The sequence below is a fragment of the Rhinoraja longicauda genome, chromosome 22, assembly GCF_053455715.1.
Source record: "Rhinoraja longicauda isolate Sanriku21f chromosome 22, sRhiLon1.1, whole genome shotgun sequence".
Classification (NCBI taxonomy): domain Eukaryota; kingdom Metazoa; phylum Chordata; class Chondrichthyes; order Rajiformes; family Arhynchobatidae; genus Rhinoraja; species Rhinoraja longicauda.
Genome location: NC_135974.1, coordinates 32,112,385 through 32,127,844, shown reverse-complemented (window position 1 = coordinate 32,127,844; position 15,460 = coordinate 32,112,385). Strand labels below are relative to the sequence as shown.

Below are 15,460 nucleotides of genomic sequence, written 5' to 3'. Positions count from 1 at the left end.
CAGATTCACCACCCTGTTTTCCCCGCGGCGCTCTCTCTATCTGCGGGCACGTTTTAAATGGCAGAGAAGGAAGGAATTAAACACTTTTAAAAAAGTATCTGCCATGGGATTGGGAACCGAGAGAGTGCGATGCGAATACTGCCGCTGTTGACTGAGAGAGGGTGGTGAAGGTTTGTTAATTGCATTTGTGTGGCTAATTGCATAGTAACTGTGCAATCACTAGTTAATTGTGAAAGGTTATTAATTGCAATAGGTTGTTAATTGCATGCTGCCTGATTCTCAATGTCAATTTTCTACTGAACTGATTTTATTAGTTTGTATCCATGTCTTGGCTGTTCCCTGTTCACCAGGGATGGAACAGAGAGGAAAAATCCTTTGTTTACTGTTAGAAACAGTGAACAGTTGGCACGACTGAACCAGGGGGGTCACAGTTTAAGAATGAGGGGTTGGCCATTTAGGACTGAGATGAGGAAAAACCTTTTCACGCAGAGAGCTGTGAATCTGTGGAGTTCTCTGCCACAGAAGACAGTGGAGGCCATTTCACTGGATGTTTTCAAGAGAGAGTTAGATTTGGCTCGTGGGGCTAAAGGAATCAAGGGATATGGGGGGGGGGGGGGGAAGCAGGAACGGGGTACTGATTTTAGATGATCAGCCATGATCGTATTGAATGGCGGTGGTGGCTCGAAGGGCTGAATGGCCTTCTCCTGCACCTATTTTTCTATGTTTCTACAATGAACACAGCCTTCTGCTTGAATTTACACGCAGGGTACCTGTAAGCTTGTGCTTTGTTGATGCACACCTGATACACCTGGTGAGTCCAAGGCAAATGCTTTCCAAACATCGATCCCATCACTCTGCCCCTGCCTGCCTTTGACAGCATGGTGCTGCCAAGACTCTTTCAAACTGTTTCTTTAAAGGTCTTTGACAACCAGGCATGTTTGCAAGCAAATAACATTTTTTTTTTTTAAATGAAAAGTTAGTATTAAAAAATTCATCATTTTTAAAAAATTTCATTAAGGTGGCATTACATCAGACTTTACTAGACTTTATCTTGCACTAAATGTTATTTGTGTTATTGCCATTATCATGTATCTCTGTACATTGTGGATGGATCGATTGTTATTGTGTATAGTCTTTCTGCTGACTGGTTAGCATGCAGCAAAAGCTTTTCACTGTACCTCCGTACATGTGGCAAGAAACTAAACTCAAACCTAGTGTCATTGAGCTGTCCAGCACAGAAACAGGCCCTTCAGCCCACCTTGTCCACGTTAGCCAAGTTTTGGTCTCTGGTTTCCTCCAACTTCCCAAAGACGTGTGGGTTTGTAGGTTAATTGTGGTAGAGTTGCTGCCTTACAATGCTAGAGCCTCGGGTTGGATCCTGACAGCGGGTGCCGTCTGTATGGAGTTTGTACGTTCTCCCTGTGACCTGCGTGGGTTTTCTCCGGGTGCTCTGGATTCTTCCTGCACTCCAAAGAAGTTCAGGTTTATAGGCTAATTGGCTTCAGTAAAAGTTGTAAGTTTTCCCTATTGTGCTGGGATAGTGCCAGTGTACAGGGTGGTCATTGGTCTGCACCGACCCGGTGGGCCGAAGGGCCGGTTTCAGCGCTGTAGTTCCAAAGTCTAAAGTAAATTGGGCAGAGAGGCACAAAATGCTGGAGTAACTCAGCAGGTCAAGTAGCAGGAGTCTGAAGAAGGGTTCCAACCCGATATGTCACCTATTCCTACTGCTTTATCTTAGCTCAATTCAACCCAATAGACAATAGACAATAGGTGCAGGAGGAGGCCATTTGGCCCTTTGAGCCAGCACCACCATACAATGTGATCATGGCTGATCATTCACAATCAGTACCCCGTTCCTGCCTTCTCCCCATACCCCCTGACTCCGCTATCCTTAAGAGCTCTATCTAGCTCTCTCTTGAATGCATTTAGAGAATTGGCCTCCATTGCCTTCTGAGGCAGAGAATTCCACAGATTCACAACTCTCTGACAGAAAAAGTTTTTCCTCATCTCAGTTCTAAATGGCCTACCCCTTATTCTTAAACTGTGGCCCCTTGTTCTGGACTCCCCCAACATTGGGAACATGTTTCCTGCCTCAAACGTGTCCAACCCCTTAATAATCTTATACTTTTCGATAAGATCTCCTCTCATCCTTCTAAATTCCAGTGTATACAAGCCTAGTCGCTCCAGTCTTTCAACATATGACAGTCCCGCCATTCCGGGAATTAACCTAGTAAACATACGCTGCACGCCCTCAATAGCAACCTATGCTGCACGCCCTCAATAGCAAATCTATCAAGGAATTACAAATGTAATTTACATCCAGAGCAAACTCACTGCAGCTGGTCTAAACATTGGTGAGACCACATTTTGTGTATTGTGTGCAGTTCTGGTCACTGAGGATGAAGTTAAGTTCATCTGTTACCGGAGCGGAATCAGGCCACATGGCCCAATAAGGCTACTCTGCCATTCAATCATGACTGGTCTATCTTTCCTTCTCAACCCCATTCTCCTGCCTTCTCCCCATAACCCCTGACACCCGCACTAATCGAGAATCTATCAATCTCCGCCTTAAAAATATCCATTGACTTGGCCTCCATGGCCGTTGTGGCACTGAATTCCACAGATTCACCAACCTCTGACTAAAGAAATACCTCCTCATCTCCTCATGTGGAATTCTCTGCCTCGGAAGGCAGTGGAGGCTAATTCTCTGAATGCTTTCAAGAGAGAGCTAGATAGAGCTCTTAAGGATAGCGGAATCAGGGGGTATGGGGAGAAGGCAGGAACGGGGTACTGATTGAGAATGATCAGCCATGATCAAATTGAATGGCGGTGCTGGCTCGAAGGGCCGAATGGCCTCCTCCTGCACCTATTGTCTATTGTCTATTGACGAACGTACAAACTCTGCACAGACAGCACCCGGAGTCAGGATCGAACCCGGGTCTCTGGCGCCATAAGGCAGCAACTCTACCGCTGCGCCACCGTGCCGCCCATGCTGGGATGCCTGGGGTTTCTGAAATCAATGGCCGTTTTTCAAATCTGCCGGTAATCCAGTCACTTTTGGTAGTAATCAAGGTATTCATAGCAATCTTAAAGTATTTATTTCATGAAATGCTTCTATAAAATAGGCAGGAATGTAAATCTTTGATGAAAGCTGATTAATTTAAAAGACTGAGCAGTCTGAAGAAGGATCTTGACCCAAAATGTCACCTGTTGCTTTCCTCCAGAGACGCTGCCCGACCCGCTGAGTTTTGTAAACTATCTTCGATGTAAACCAGCATCTGCAGTTCCATTCCTACACGTGGAGTAGAGAGGCGTCTGGTCCCTCTTCCCGGGGCACCTAGCGGTGAGTCCGGCATTGGAGGGGTAGCTGGCAGTGTTGGCATGCGACCTTCAGCTCATCTCCCACTGCTGTGCTTCAGGGCACTCGTGCAGGGCTCTGATCCAAGCTGAGCAGTGAAGGACTGACAGATCTCGGCTCCCTGTGGAGACAGCCACCGTCAGTCAGCTCAATCAGCACTGATGAAATGTGACCTGTCAAATGCCAGAAAATGCGCCCGTACTTAAAGCGTTTAATTGAACATCTGCACTGAGACAGTGGCGTGGAATTACTTAATACACTGCACGATAGAGAAGATCCATGTGCAGGCTATTAGCTGTGAGGAAGGAACAGCAGATGCTGGTTCAAACCAAAGATAGACACAAAAAGCTGGAGTAGCTCAGCAGGACAGGCAGCATCTCTGGAGAGAGATTATAGACCAGTTAGTCTGACATCGGTGGTGGGGAAGATGCTGGAGTCAATTATAAAAGACGAAATCGTGGAGCACGTGGATAGCAGTAACAGGATCATTCCGAGTCAGCATGGATTTACGAAGGGGAAATCATGCTCGACTAATCTTCTGGAATTTTTTGAGGATGTAACTAGGGAAATCAACAGGGGAGAGCCGGTGGATGTGGTGTACCTCGACTTTCAGAAAGCCTTCGACAAGGTCCCACGTAGGAGATTAGTGGGCAAAATTAGAGCACATGGTATTGGGGGTAGGGTACTGACATGGATAGAAAATTGGTTGACAGACAGAAAGCAAAGAGTGGGGATAAATGGGTCCCTTTCAGAATGGCAGGCAGTGACTAGTGGAGTATCGCAAGGCTCAGTGCTGGGACCGCAGCTATTTACAATATACATTAATGACTTGGATGAAGGGATTAAAAGTAACATTAGCAAATTTGCAGATGACACAAAGCTGGGTGGCAGTGTGAACTGTGAGGAAGATGCTATGAGGTTGCAGGGTGACTTGGACAGGTTGTGTGAGTGGGCAGATGCATAGCAGATGCAGTTTAATGTGGATAAGTCATATCATATCATATCATATATATACAGCCGGAAACAGGCCTTTTCGGCCCACCAAGTCCGTGCCGCCCAGCGATCCCCGTACATTAACACTATCCTACACCCACTAGGGACAATTTTTACATTTACCCAGCCAATTAACCTACGTCTTTGGAGTGTGGGAGGAAACCGAAGATCTCGGAGAAAACCCACGCAGGTCACGGGGAGAACGTACAAACTCCTTACAGTGCAGCACCCGTAGTCAGGATCGAACCTGAGTCTCCGGCGCTGCATTCGCTGTAAAGCAGCAACTCTACCGCTGCGCTACCGTGCCGCCCTTTAGTGTGAGGTTATCCATTTTGGTGGTAAGAATAGGAAGGCAGATTATTATCTGAATGGTGTCAAGTTAGGAAAAGGGAATGTACAACGAGATCTGGGTGTCCTAGTGCATCAGTCACTGAAAGGAAGCATGCAGGTACAGCAGGCAGTGAAGAAAGCCAATGGAATGTTGGCCTCCATAACATGGCGGCGCTGCCATAGCAGCTGTGGCTTACCTGCGGTCCATTTGTCTTTGTGTTTTTGTTGTTTTTTTGTCTTAATTGTAGTTGTGATGTGGTGTTTTTGTGTTTGTGTACTGTGTGTGTATGTGGGGGGGAGGGGGGGAACTGTAAAATTGTAAATATGTGTCCCTTCCGAACGGAGACCCGACCTTTGTTTTCTGGGCCGTGTCTCCGTTCCTGCTGCGGCCTACCATCGGCCCAACTCCTGGAGCTGTCGGCCTCCAGGGCTCTGGTTCGCAGAGCCCGCGGATCGGACTTACCATCAGCGGAGCCGGCCGTCTTCGGAGGCTGCGGGAGCGGCTGCGACTCGCCTTAGGCTCGGGCCGCGTGGATGCCGACATCGGGAGCTCCGGCAGCGGCAGCGGGTTCGCCCGCCCCGGATCGCGGGGCTTGGGTCGCGGACATTTCACCGTCCGGCGCGGCCTAAAATAGGCCGCGGGATATTTCTCTGCTGGGCGGGGGCTTCAATGTCGGGAGCCACGACCGCCCCGACGTGCAGCAACAGCGGCAGCAGCAGCGTGTTCGCCCGCCCCGGATCGGACTTATCATCGGCGGAGCCGGCCGTCTTCGGAGGCTGCGGGAGCGGCTGCGACTCGCCTTGGGCTTGGCCCGCTGTGGACCGTCCGGCGCGGCCTGCAACCACAACAACCTGACTGCGGGCGAGGACAGCAGGAGAAGGGAAAGACATTGTGGCCTTCCATCACAGTGAGGAGAGAGAGGACTGGAGGAGGAGGAGACTCACTGTGATGGATGTTTCTTTGATGGATGTTTCTTTTTTTGTGTGTTTTTGGGGTTGTGTAATTTTAATGCCTATTTAATGCGTTTATTGTTGGACTGTGTTTTTGGGGCTTTTGGGGTTGTGTAATTTTAATGCCTATTTAATGCTTTTATTGTTGGACTGTGGGTGACTGAATTTCGTCCAATATTGGATGACAAATAAAGCTATCTTGAATCTTGAATCTCTTGAAGAGGAGTTGAGTATAGGAGCAAAGAGGTCCTTCTGCAGTTGCACAGGGCCCTAGTGAGACCGCACCTGGAGTATTGTGTGCAGTTTTGGTCTCCAAATTTGAGGAAGGATATTCTTGCTATTGAGGGCGTGCAGCGTAGGTTTACTAGGTTAATTCCCGGAATGGCGGGACTGTCGTATGTTGAAAGACTGGATCGACTAGGCTTGTATACACTGGAATTTAGAATGATGAGAGGGGATCTTATTGAAACATATAAGATTATTAAGGGGTTGGACACATTAGAGGCAGGAAACATATTCCCAACGTTGGGGGAGTCCAGAACAAGGGGCCACAGTTTAAGAATAAGGGGTAGGCCATTTAGAACGGAGATGAGGAAAAACTTTTTCAGTCAGAGAGTTGTAAATCTGTGGAATTCTCTGCCTCAGAAGCCAGTGGAGGCCAATTCTCTGAGTGCTTTCAAGAGAGAGCTAGAGATAGAGCTCTTAAGAATAGCAGAGTCAGGGGGTATGGGGAGAAGGCAGGAACGGGGTACTGATTGAGAGTGATCAGCCGTGATCACATTGAGTGGCGGTGCTGGCTCGAAGGGCCAAACGGCCTACTCCTGCACCTATTGTCTATTGTCTATTGAATGGGCGACGTTTCGGGTTGAGACCCTTCTTCAGACTGGACGTGCATTTCCTGGGCTGGCCTTCTAGTTAGAGCAGGATGTTTATCCCGTGAATGGAGTCTGCACTGCTGCTGGTGATCAGACGTCAGCGCTGTATCTCGGCAAGGACAGGATTCTCGGGCATGAATCTCAGTGGGTCGTGAAGGCCTGCGTGCGCTGACCTCTGGAGTTGCCGGGGGGGATACCACAAGGTTCAAACAGAATTGGAGAAGTAGTCGTCGTTGAAACATTCATGTCGTTCCTCTGCCTGTGGGGGATGCAGCTTCTACCCTCTGCAATATGAGGTGGAAATAGAAACATAGAAGATCGGTGCAGTCGTATGCCATTCGGCCCTTCGAGCCAGCACCGCCATTCAATATGATCATGGATGATCATCCGAAATCAGTACCCCGTTCCTGCTTTCTCCCCACATCCCCTGACTCCGCTATCCTTAAGAGCTCTATCTAGCTCTTTCTTGAATGCATTCAGAGACTTGGCCTCCATTGCCTTTTGAGGCAGTGAATTCCACAGATTTACAACTCTCTGACTGAAAAGGTTTCCTTGATTCCATTAGCCGAAGAGCTAAATCTAACTCTCTCTTGAAAACATCCAGTGAATTGGCCTTCACTGCCTTCTGTAGCAGAAAAGGTTTTTCCGCATCTCAGTCCTAAATGGCCTACCCCTTATTCTTAAACCGTGACCCCTGGTTCTGGACTCCCCCAACATCGGGAACATTTTTCCTGCATCTAGCGTGTCCAATACCTTAAGAATTTTATATGTTTCTATAAGATCCCCTCTCATCCTTCTGAATTCCAGTGAATACAAGCCCAGTCGACCCATTCTTTCATACAATACGATACGATAAAACTTTATTCATCCCCGGGAGGGAGATTGTTCTGCCATCAGTCACAACACACAACAAGGTACACGAAAACATGAAATCTATCTATATACTAAAACTCTTGTTTGTTTGTTCCTGAACTACAACCAAAACGGTACACGATAGCGCGTCAATTTTAGGCCCACCTTACTCGCCGTCATCCCTTTGGTGCGAATGGATGAAGTTTTCATTGAAATTGGTGTTGTATTTTTAAAGTTATTCACATTTTAAGGTTTAAATCTATCTCCTAGGGAGGGAGAGGGGGGGGGAGGGAAGGGGGTGGAGGGAGGAATGAGGGAGGGAAGGGGAAGGAGGGAGGGAAGAGGGAGGGAGGAAGGAGGGAGGGAGGAGGGAGGACAATGGGGAAGGGAAGGGGAGGGGGAGGGAGGTGGAGGGAGGGGAAGGGGAGGGGTAGGGGAGGAGGGGGAAGGGGGGAGGGGAGGGTGTTGGGGGAGATGGGAGGGGGTGAGGAGAGTGTGCTGCACCAATGCAGGAGAGGTTTGGGCCCAACGGGTCCACTTGGTCTAGTTAAAATTAAAAGTGAGAAAAAAAAAGAAAAAGACAAGCGGCCATTGGCTGGCTGCTGTGTGCACAGTTCCTCCACCATCATCAATTATCATCATCATCATTAATCATCAGAAATCCACAGAATTAAACACGTAGAACATCGAACAGTAAAGCACAAGAACAGGCCCTTCGGCCCACAATATCAGTGCCGACCATGATGCCAAGACCACATCTTATCTGCCTGAACATAATCCATATCCCTCCATTCTCTAAATTAAACTACCAGTGTACAGTAGTGTAGGAAAATAACTGCAGATGCTGGTACAAATCGAAGATATCACAAAATGCTGGAGTAACTCAGCGGGTTAGGCAGCATACAATACAATACAATACAATACAATATATCTTTATTGTAATGACAATAAAGGGATACAACGAGATTGGGAATGCGCCTCCCATACGATGCAATAAATTAATTAGCTAGTCAGTATTAATTTAAACAACCCAATGAAACAAATTAGAACAGTTTTAAAACAGAATAAAGTGCAAGTAGGTCTGTGCCGGTTCACTGTGCGATGTGACCATCCGGCTCAGCAGGACCGGTTCGTAGCAGCTATGGCCCTGGGGATGAAGCTGTTCCCGAGTCTGGAGGTACGGGAGTAGAAGACCTTGTATCGTCTTCACGATGGTAGAAGTTCGAACAGACTGCTGCAGGGGTGTGAAGAGTCTTTGTGGATGCTGGTGGCTTTTCTGAGGCATCGTGTGTTGTAGATGCCCTCCAAGGCTGGTAGCTGTGTTCCGATGGTCCTCTGAGCTCTATGGACTACCCACTGAAGAGCTTTCCTCTCTGCCTCCGTGCAGCTGAGGTACCACACAGGGATGCCATGTGTTAGGATGCTCTCCATCGTGCAGCGGTAGAAGGTCGTCAGCAGCTGTTGGGGTAGACCAGACTTTTTCAGTGTTCTTAGGTAGAACAGTCATTGCTGTGCCTTCTTGACCAGCGCAGCAGTGTTATTGGACCATGTGAGGTCCTCCGAAATGTGAGTGCCCAGAAACTTGAAGCTGGACACTCTCTCCACACTGTCCCCATTGATAAAGATCGGGGCGTATTCCCCGTTGCGTGACCTACGGAAGTTGATGATCAGCTCCTTGGTCTTGGTGGTATTTAGGGACAGGTTGTTATCAGAGCACCAGTCCACCAGGTTCTGCACCTCCGCTCTGTAGTGTGTTTCTTCACCGTTGGTGATTAGCCCGATCACCGTTGTGTCGTCTGCAAACTTGACAATGGTGTTGGTGTCGAATGCATCTGAGGAGAGAAAGTATTTATTTCACAAAATACTGGAGTAACTCAGCAGGTCAGGCAGCATCTCAGGAGAGAAGGAATGGGTGACGTTTCGGGTCCCGACCTTACAGTAGAGAGCAGATTGACTGATTGCATCACGGCCCGGTTCAGCAACTGGAACACCCAGGCACGAAGAAGACTACTATAAGTGGGTCCTTCACAGGTGCTGTCCTTACCCACCATTTTAAAAACAAAAACAAAGATAGATTTATTCAAGTATTTACAATACTATTTATAATATGTTTCAAGAGAGAGTTAGATGTTTTCAAGAGAGAGTTAGAATGTTTTCAAGAGAGAGTTAGATATAGCCCTTAGGGCTTAGCGGAATCAAGGGATATGGGGAAAAAACAGAAACGGGGTACTGATTTTGGATGATCAGCCATGATCATATTGAATGGCGGTGCAGGCTCGAAGGGACGAATGACCTACTCTGGCACCTATTTTCTATGTTTCTATGAAATTATTCAAAACAAACCCACCACCAGAGGACAAATAGTACAGATATTTTTAAATAACTCGTTCATAATCCTTATTTTGGATACATTCCGCACCCCGCGGTCCCGGAAATCCCCCCGGGCGCCCGTGGACAGAGTAGAGGTTATGGGGAGAAGGAATGAGAATGGGGTTAGGAGGGAGAGATAGACCAGCCATGATTGAATGGCAGAGTAGGCTTGATGGGCCGAACGGCCTAATTCTATTCCTATTCTTTATGATCTTATGGAGAGCGCGTAGTCCCTCTCTAAAACCACCTGGGAGTGGGCGTGACCCCAGGGAAGGGGCAGGCAGCCCGGCTGGGGCAGAGCCATCTTCCGCCTGGCGCCGTGACTCGCGGGCGTACGGCCAGCTCGGCTTGGCCTCGGAGCACCCCGGCCAGGACATCTTCAGCCCTATCCCCTCCCCTACGCACAGGGTATCCAAAGATGAGGGTGGTGGGTGTGAGCCATTACTCACCATCATAGGAGACGCTGCCTCGAAACGGCAGCCAGCATCATCAGAGGCCTGGCCATGCACTCTTTCCACTCCTGCCATCGGGAAGAAGATACAGGAGAATCTATTCCATGGCATTGATGTTGAATCTCACTTTACACTTTTGGCACCTTTATGTATTGGACAGAGTTATTAAACACACACTTAAAGGATAGACAGAGAAAAAAAACCCCACAACTGCCTGTGAAATCCTTAAGCGAGCCTGTGGCGTTGGTTTCACACATGTAAATGATCGCTTTGATATCTTTCTCCTGGAGAAATGTAGATATGTGGGTGGTTACTAATCACCACCTACCTACACGATGATGAATCTCGAGGAGCAGGCGTCGTGCAAGCCTCCTGCCTGCAGTTTGAAAACCCAAGACAGACACAAAAAGCTGGAGTAACTCGGCGGGAAAGGCAGCATCTGTGGAGACAAGGAACGGGTGATGTCCTGCTGAGTTGCTCCAGCTTCTTGTGTCTATCTTCGGTTGAAACCAGCAACTGCAATTCCATGTGTAGGAAAATAACTGCAGATGCAAATCGGTACAAATCGAAGGTATCACAAAATGCTGGATTAATTCAGCGGGTCAGACTGTTGAAAGACTGGAGCGACTAGGCTTGTATACACTGGAATTTAGAAGGATGAGAGGAGATCTTATCGAAACGTATAAGATTATTAAGGGGTTGGACACGTTAGAGGCAGGAAACATGTTCCCAATGTTGGCGGAGTCCAGAACAAGGGGCCACAGTTTAAGAATAAGGGGTAGGCCATTTAGAACTGAGATGAGGAAAAACGTTTTCAGTCAGAGAGTTGTGAATCTGTGGAATTCTCTGCCTCAGAAGGCAGTGGAGGCCAATTCTCTGAATGCATTCAAGAGAGAGAGCTAGATAGAGCTCTTAAGGATAGCGGAGTCAGGGGGTATGGGGAGAAGGCGAGAACGGGGTACTGATTGAGAATGATCAGCCACGATCACATTGAATGGCGGTGCTGGCTCGAAGGGCCGAATGGCCTCCTCCTGCCACCTATTGTCTATTGTCTATTGTCAGGCAGAGTCTCAGGAGAGAAGGAATGGATGACGTTTAGGGTCGAGACCCTTCTTCAGACTGCAGTTCCATCTTACACACTTGAAAACCAATCTCCTTTGCAGCTTTGGAAGCTGGCAAGCGTTTCGATTGCTGATTTATTTTCAATTTCTCGTGACCATTGTAAGGTTGATCGATTTAATTTGTAGGAGTTGTGAAGTGTTGCATTGAAATTGGTTGTCGCTGCTCAAGCACAAAGGCTGGAGTGAGTTTTATATCGGCCTTTTCCCCCCATTTACACTGGGTTGCATGACAGTCTGGCAACCTGTTTTGTGTCGGAAGGAACTGCAGATGCTAGTTGACACAAAATGCTGGAGCAATTGTGTGGCACGGTGGCGCAGCAGTAGAGCTACTGCCTTACAGCGCTAGAGACCCGGGTTCGATCCTGACTACGGGTGCTGTCTGTACGGAGTTTGTACGTTCTCCTCGTGACCGCATGGGTTTTCTCCGAGATCTTTGGTTTCCTCCCACACTCCAAAGACGTACAGGTTTATAGGTTAATTGGCTTGGTATAAGTGTAAATTGTCAATTGTGTGTGTAGGATAGTGTTAATGTGTGGGGATTGCTGGTCGGTGTGGACTCGGTGGGCCGAAGGGCCTGTTTCCGCGCTGTATCTCTAAACGAAACAGTTTAGTTGGAGTAAATTGTCATGCATAACGAGGTACAGTGAAAAGCTGTTGTTTTTATTGCGTGCTATCCGGTCGGCGGGAAGAATATACATGATGACAATCGAGCCGTTTACAGTGTACAGATACATGATAAGGGAATAAAGTTTAGTGCAAGGTAAAGCCAGCAAAGTCTGATCAAAGATAGTACGAGGGTCACCAAAGAGGAAGGAACTGCAGATGCTGCTTTACACCAAAGATAGACACAAAATGCTGGAGTAACTCAGCCGGGACGGGCAGCATCCCTGGAGAGAAGAAACGGGTGGCGTTTTGGGTTGAGGTGCTTCTTCAGACTGAGAGTCAGGGGAGAGGGAGTCTAGAGATATGGAAGGTTAAGGTGTGAACAAGACAGATCACAGCAGACGATGATAAGAAAATGGAGAATGGTTCATGGTTAGCATCAGACCGACAGTGGAACACGTCTGAAAACTAGGGTGGGGGGAGGGAAGGGAAGGAGAGAGAGAGAGAGAGAGAGAGAGAAAGCAAGTGTTACTCAAAGTTAGAGAAATCAATATTCTTATACCGTTGGGCTGTAAGCTGCCCAAGCGAAATATGAGGTGCTGCTCCTCCAATTTGCATTGGGCCTCACTCACTCTGACAGTGGAGGCGATTTTGTTCTGGCCCATATCAAACTGCTGCTTACTAAAGCTGAGCACATCCTGCACAGCCCCAGTCATTCTCTAATGAGGAGACCCACCTGCTTCTCATTCTCAGCTGAATTGATTGCAAAGAGCCTTCGTGGAGAGAACAAAATGATGACAATTTCTGTTGGAAACAAAATGCTTCGCTGTTTATGCAAGCTGTATTCTGTTTGTAAAAAACATATTTTAAAACAATCTATATCATTGGCACATGATTTGTTAACAAAGTAACGGACTATATTTATTACAAACTAATATATTATACGTTATTCCTATATTTACTACATAATATTTGCTATTGTTAGTATTTATATTTATCAGGATTTCAGTGATGTACATATCCTGTATCCTATATATATATTTATATATGTAGATATTACATACAGATATTTTACATGTCTATGTGTGATAGATATGTATATATCTATATGTATAAATACTCAGTCTGAAGAAGGGTCTCGACCCGAAACGTCACCCATTCCTTCTCTCCTGAGATGCTGCCTGACCTGCTGAGTTACTCCAGCATTTTGTGAATAAATACCTTCGATTTGTACCAGCATCTGCAGTTATTTTCTTACAATACATACCCTGTAAGTACATTTGAACACATATTATGTGACTGTGCTTTCTCAGATATTATATCTAGTAACGTCTACTCTGGAATCTTGCAATATATCTGGTATTTTCATTGTACACCTTGTCTGTGATATTAAGATGAATGAAATAGCTCGGCGCAGAAACCAATTATGTCAGCTGTTTCCTTGTAAATAGAGTAAACCTTTCCACCCGATGTGTGCACGATCATCTGCCGATGAGATGGAAATGCCTGTTACAGATGTAGCGTGAATGCCAAGAATCTGCAAAGGACCTGGAATCGCTCGCACACACACACAACTGCTCCACTCAGTAACTTTCTCCTCCTCTCACGGCTCATTTACCAATTAGCTGTGCAAGGTACCAATCATAAAATCGTGAAGTGCCTGAGAAGGCATCCCACGCTCCGCCCCAGCCTTGCTTCTAGGAAACACACACCCAGCTCTTGCCGCTGCCACGCTGGGTGCAAGCAGAGTACAGTGACTAATCCAGGCGTGTTTCAACAGATGGTTAGATCTGGCCTGATTCAGTCATCGCAGCTGAATGAGGTTGAGAGGAGGAAACCCTTGAGATGCCTTTTCGGAGATGCTGTGTGGTCTTGGAGCTTGCTGGCATTGTTAAAGGGGGTCCCTTTCTGAGCAGCCCCGTCGTGTCCTGCAACTGAGGGCAGCCTGGCTGATCAAGGTAACGTGAACTGCTGCTGTTTTGTGTGTTACTCTCAGCCTGTGCTGTGTAACAGTGTCTTGCGTTCTAGTTTGCTTACAGTTGCGGTAAGCTTACATATATACTATACCAGGCTGAAAGTAAGGCTGTCTTATTTCATGGAAATAATCATGTTGTAATGAATGTGTTGGTTGCCTGCTGTGATTCCTTCCTCTAACAATCCTTTTCCCCAGTGCGATATAATCTCACGGTGAGCTTAATATTGAACACCCATTAGACGTTGCATTTGTCAAGGTGAATGAATTAACTTAATAAATCCTAATCATTTCTAGGAGCCTAATCATTCAGAGGAGCATTTTTTTAAACTCCTCCAGAGTAAATTCTTAATTATAGATCAAAATACCGTGCGGTTATCTGTTAAAGTTGCAGACCGGTCCAATGTGTAGTTCTGGATACCTGGGGAAATTCAGTCACTTTATTTTACCTATTTAAAAAAAATCTCTTGTTTTAAACCCCCCACCCCATTATTTAAGGCGAAGCTCATCAGGTCAGTTCTGTGACTATTAAACAACAACGATGGTCTTTCCAATCACAGGCTTCCCTGACTTGGCCATTTCAAGACTTGAGAAGAAATTCAACTTGCACGAAAATGTGTTCCGTTAGTTATTGGCAATCCTGTTGTGGCTCTTCGGTGTGGCATTTTAATTAACGTGTGTTAAAGATGGCAGCTGTCACTGCCTAATAACTTTATATTCCTTTATTTTCATCTTCAGTTCGAACTCATTATTCCACGCGTTGATTATTCCAACCAGAGCGAAATACTTGCAATTTTAAATTAGAATGGTTAATGATTCTAATTACCTTACAGTTGTGTTCTCCTTCACATATATTTGACTATGGACAATATTAGAGACATTGGCTCCTATCATTTATGTTCGAGCTCAATGAGGACGTGACATAATCGCCAGAGATTAGGAGAGTAAAGGACACTAATTACTTTATTTTATAATTGTTTGTTAAGTTATCAGCAGATTGGTGCTATAAACAGCACATTCAAAATTCAGAACATTAAGGTCGCAAAATTGGCAAAGTGATAAGAGAGACTGGTTGCATTCGGACTAGTTAATTAGCAGTGAAAGGATTTGGGACATGTCTGCTGTTTTTTTTTCAGTTTTACTTCCTCTCGATGTAGATTATTGAGCAGTTTACCGTTTACCAATCTGAAAGAAAATGTTAAGCTTCATTGATTGGGAATTGGCTGTAAAGCAGAAGTAATCTTTTCAAATGTTGTACCGTTGCTTTCCTTTCTCACACAGTGAGAGCGTGTGTGTAAGGTCTGACTTCTGCCTCGAATGCCTGCGTCCAAGAGCGTAGATCACATCCCACGGAATGCCTGCAATTGTGTTGGGGGTCTGGTCTGGTTTTGTTTAATAACTAAGCTGTCATTGATCAATGGGCCACATCCAATCTGGAGATTAATTCCAGAAACACGCGGTGGCCCTTTTTTTTGTTCCCAGCGGTGCACAAAAGTTAAAGCGTATTTGTAAAACATTGTGCATGGGTTGGTGGGTGAGATTCAGGTAGATCCCTGTCTGGTGGAAATGGGAGGGCACCTCTC

At 46.5% G+C, this 15,460-nt stretch overlaps 1 protein-coding gene across 1 annotated transcript in view; it reads left to right on the top strand.

The window, feature by feature from the left end:
* Window positions 1-13,582: 13,582 nt before the first annotated feature.
* LOC144604533 (extracellular sulfatase Sulf-2-like) overlaps window positions 13,583-15,460 on the top strand; it is a 244,641-nt gene continuing 242,763 nt past the window's right edge. The window contains exon 1 of the mRNA XM_078419046.1: window positions 13,583-13,863. The gene's annotated coding sequence lies outside the window, so the exon portion shown is untranslated. The remainder of the gene's footprint in view (window positions 13,864-15,460) is intronic.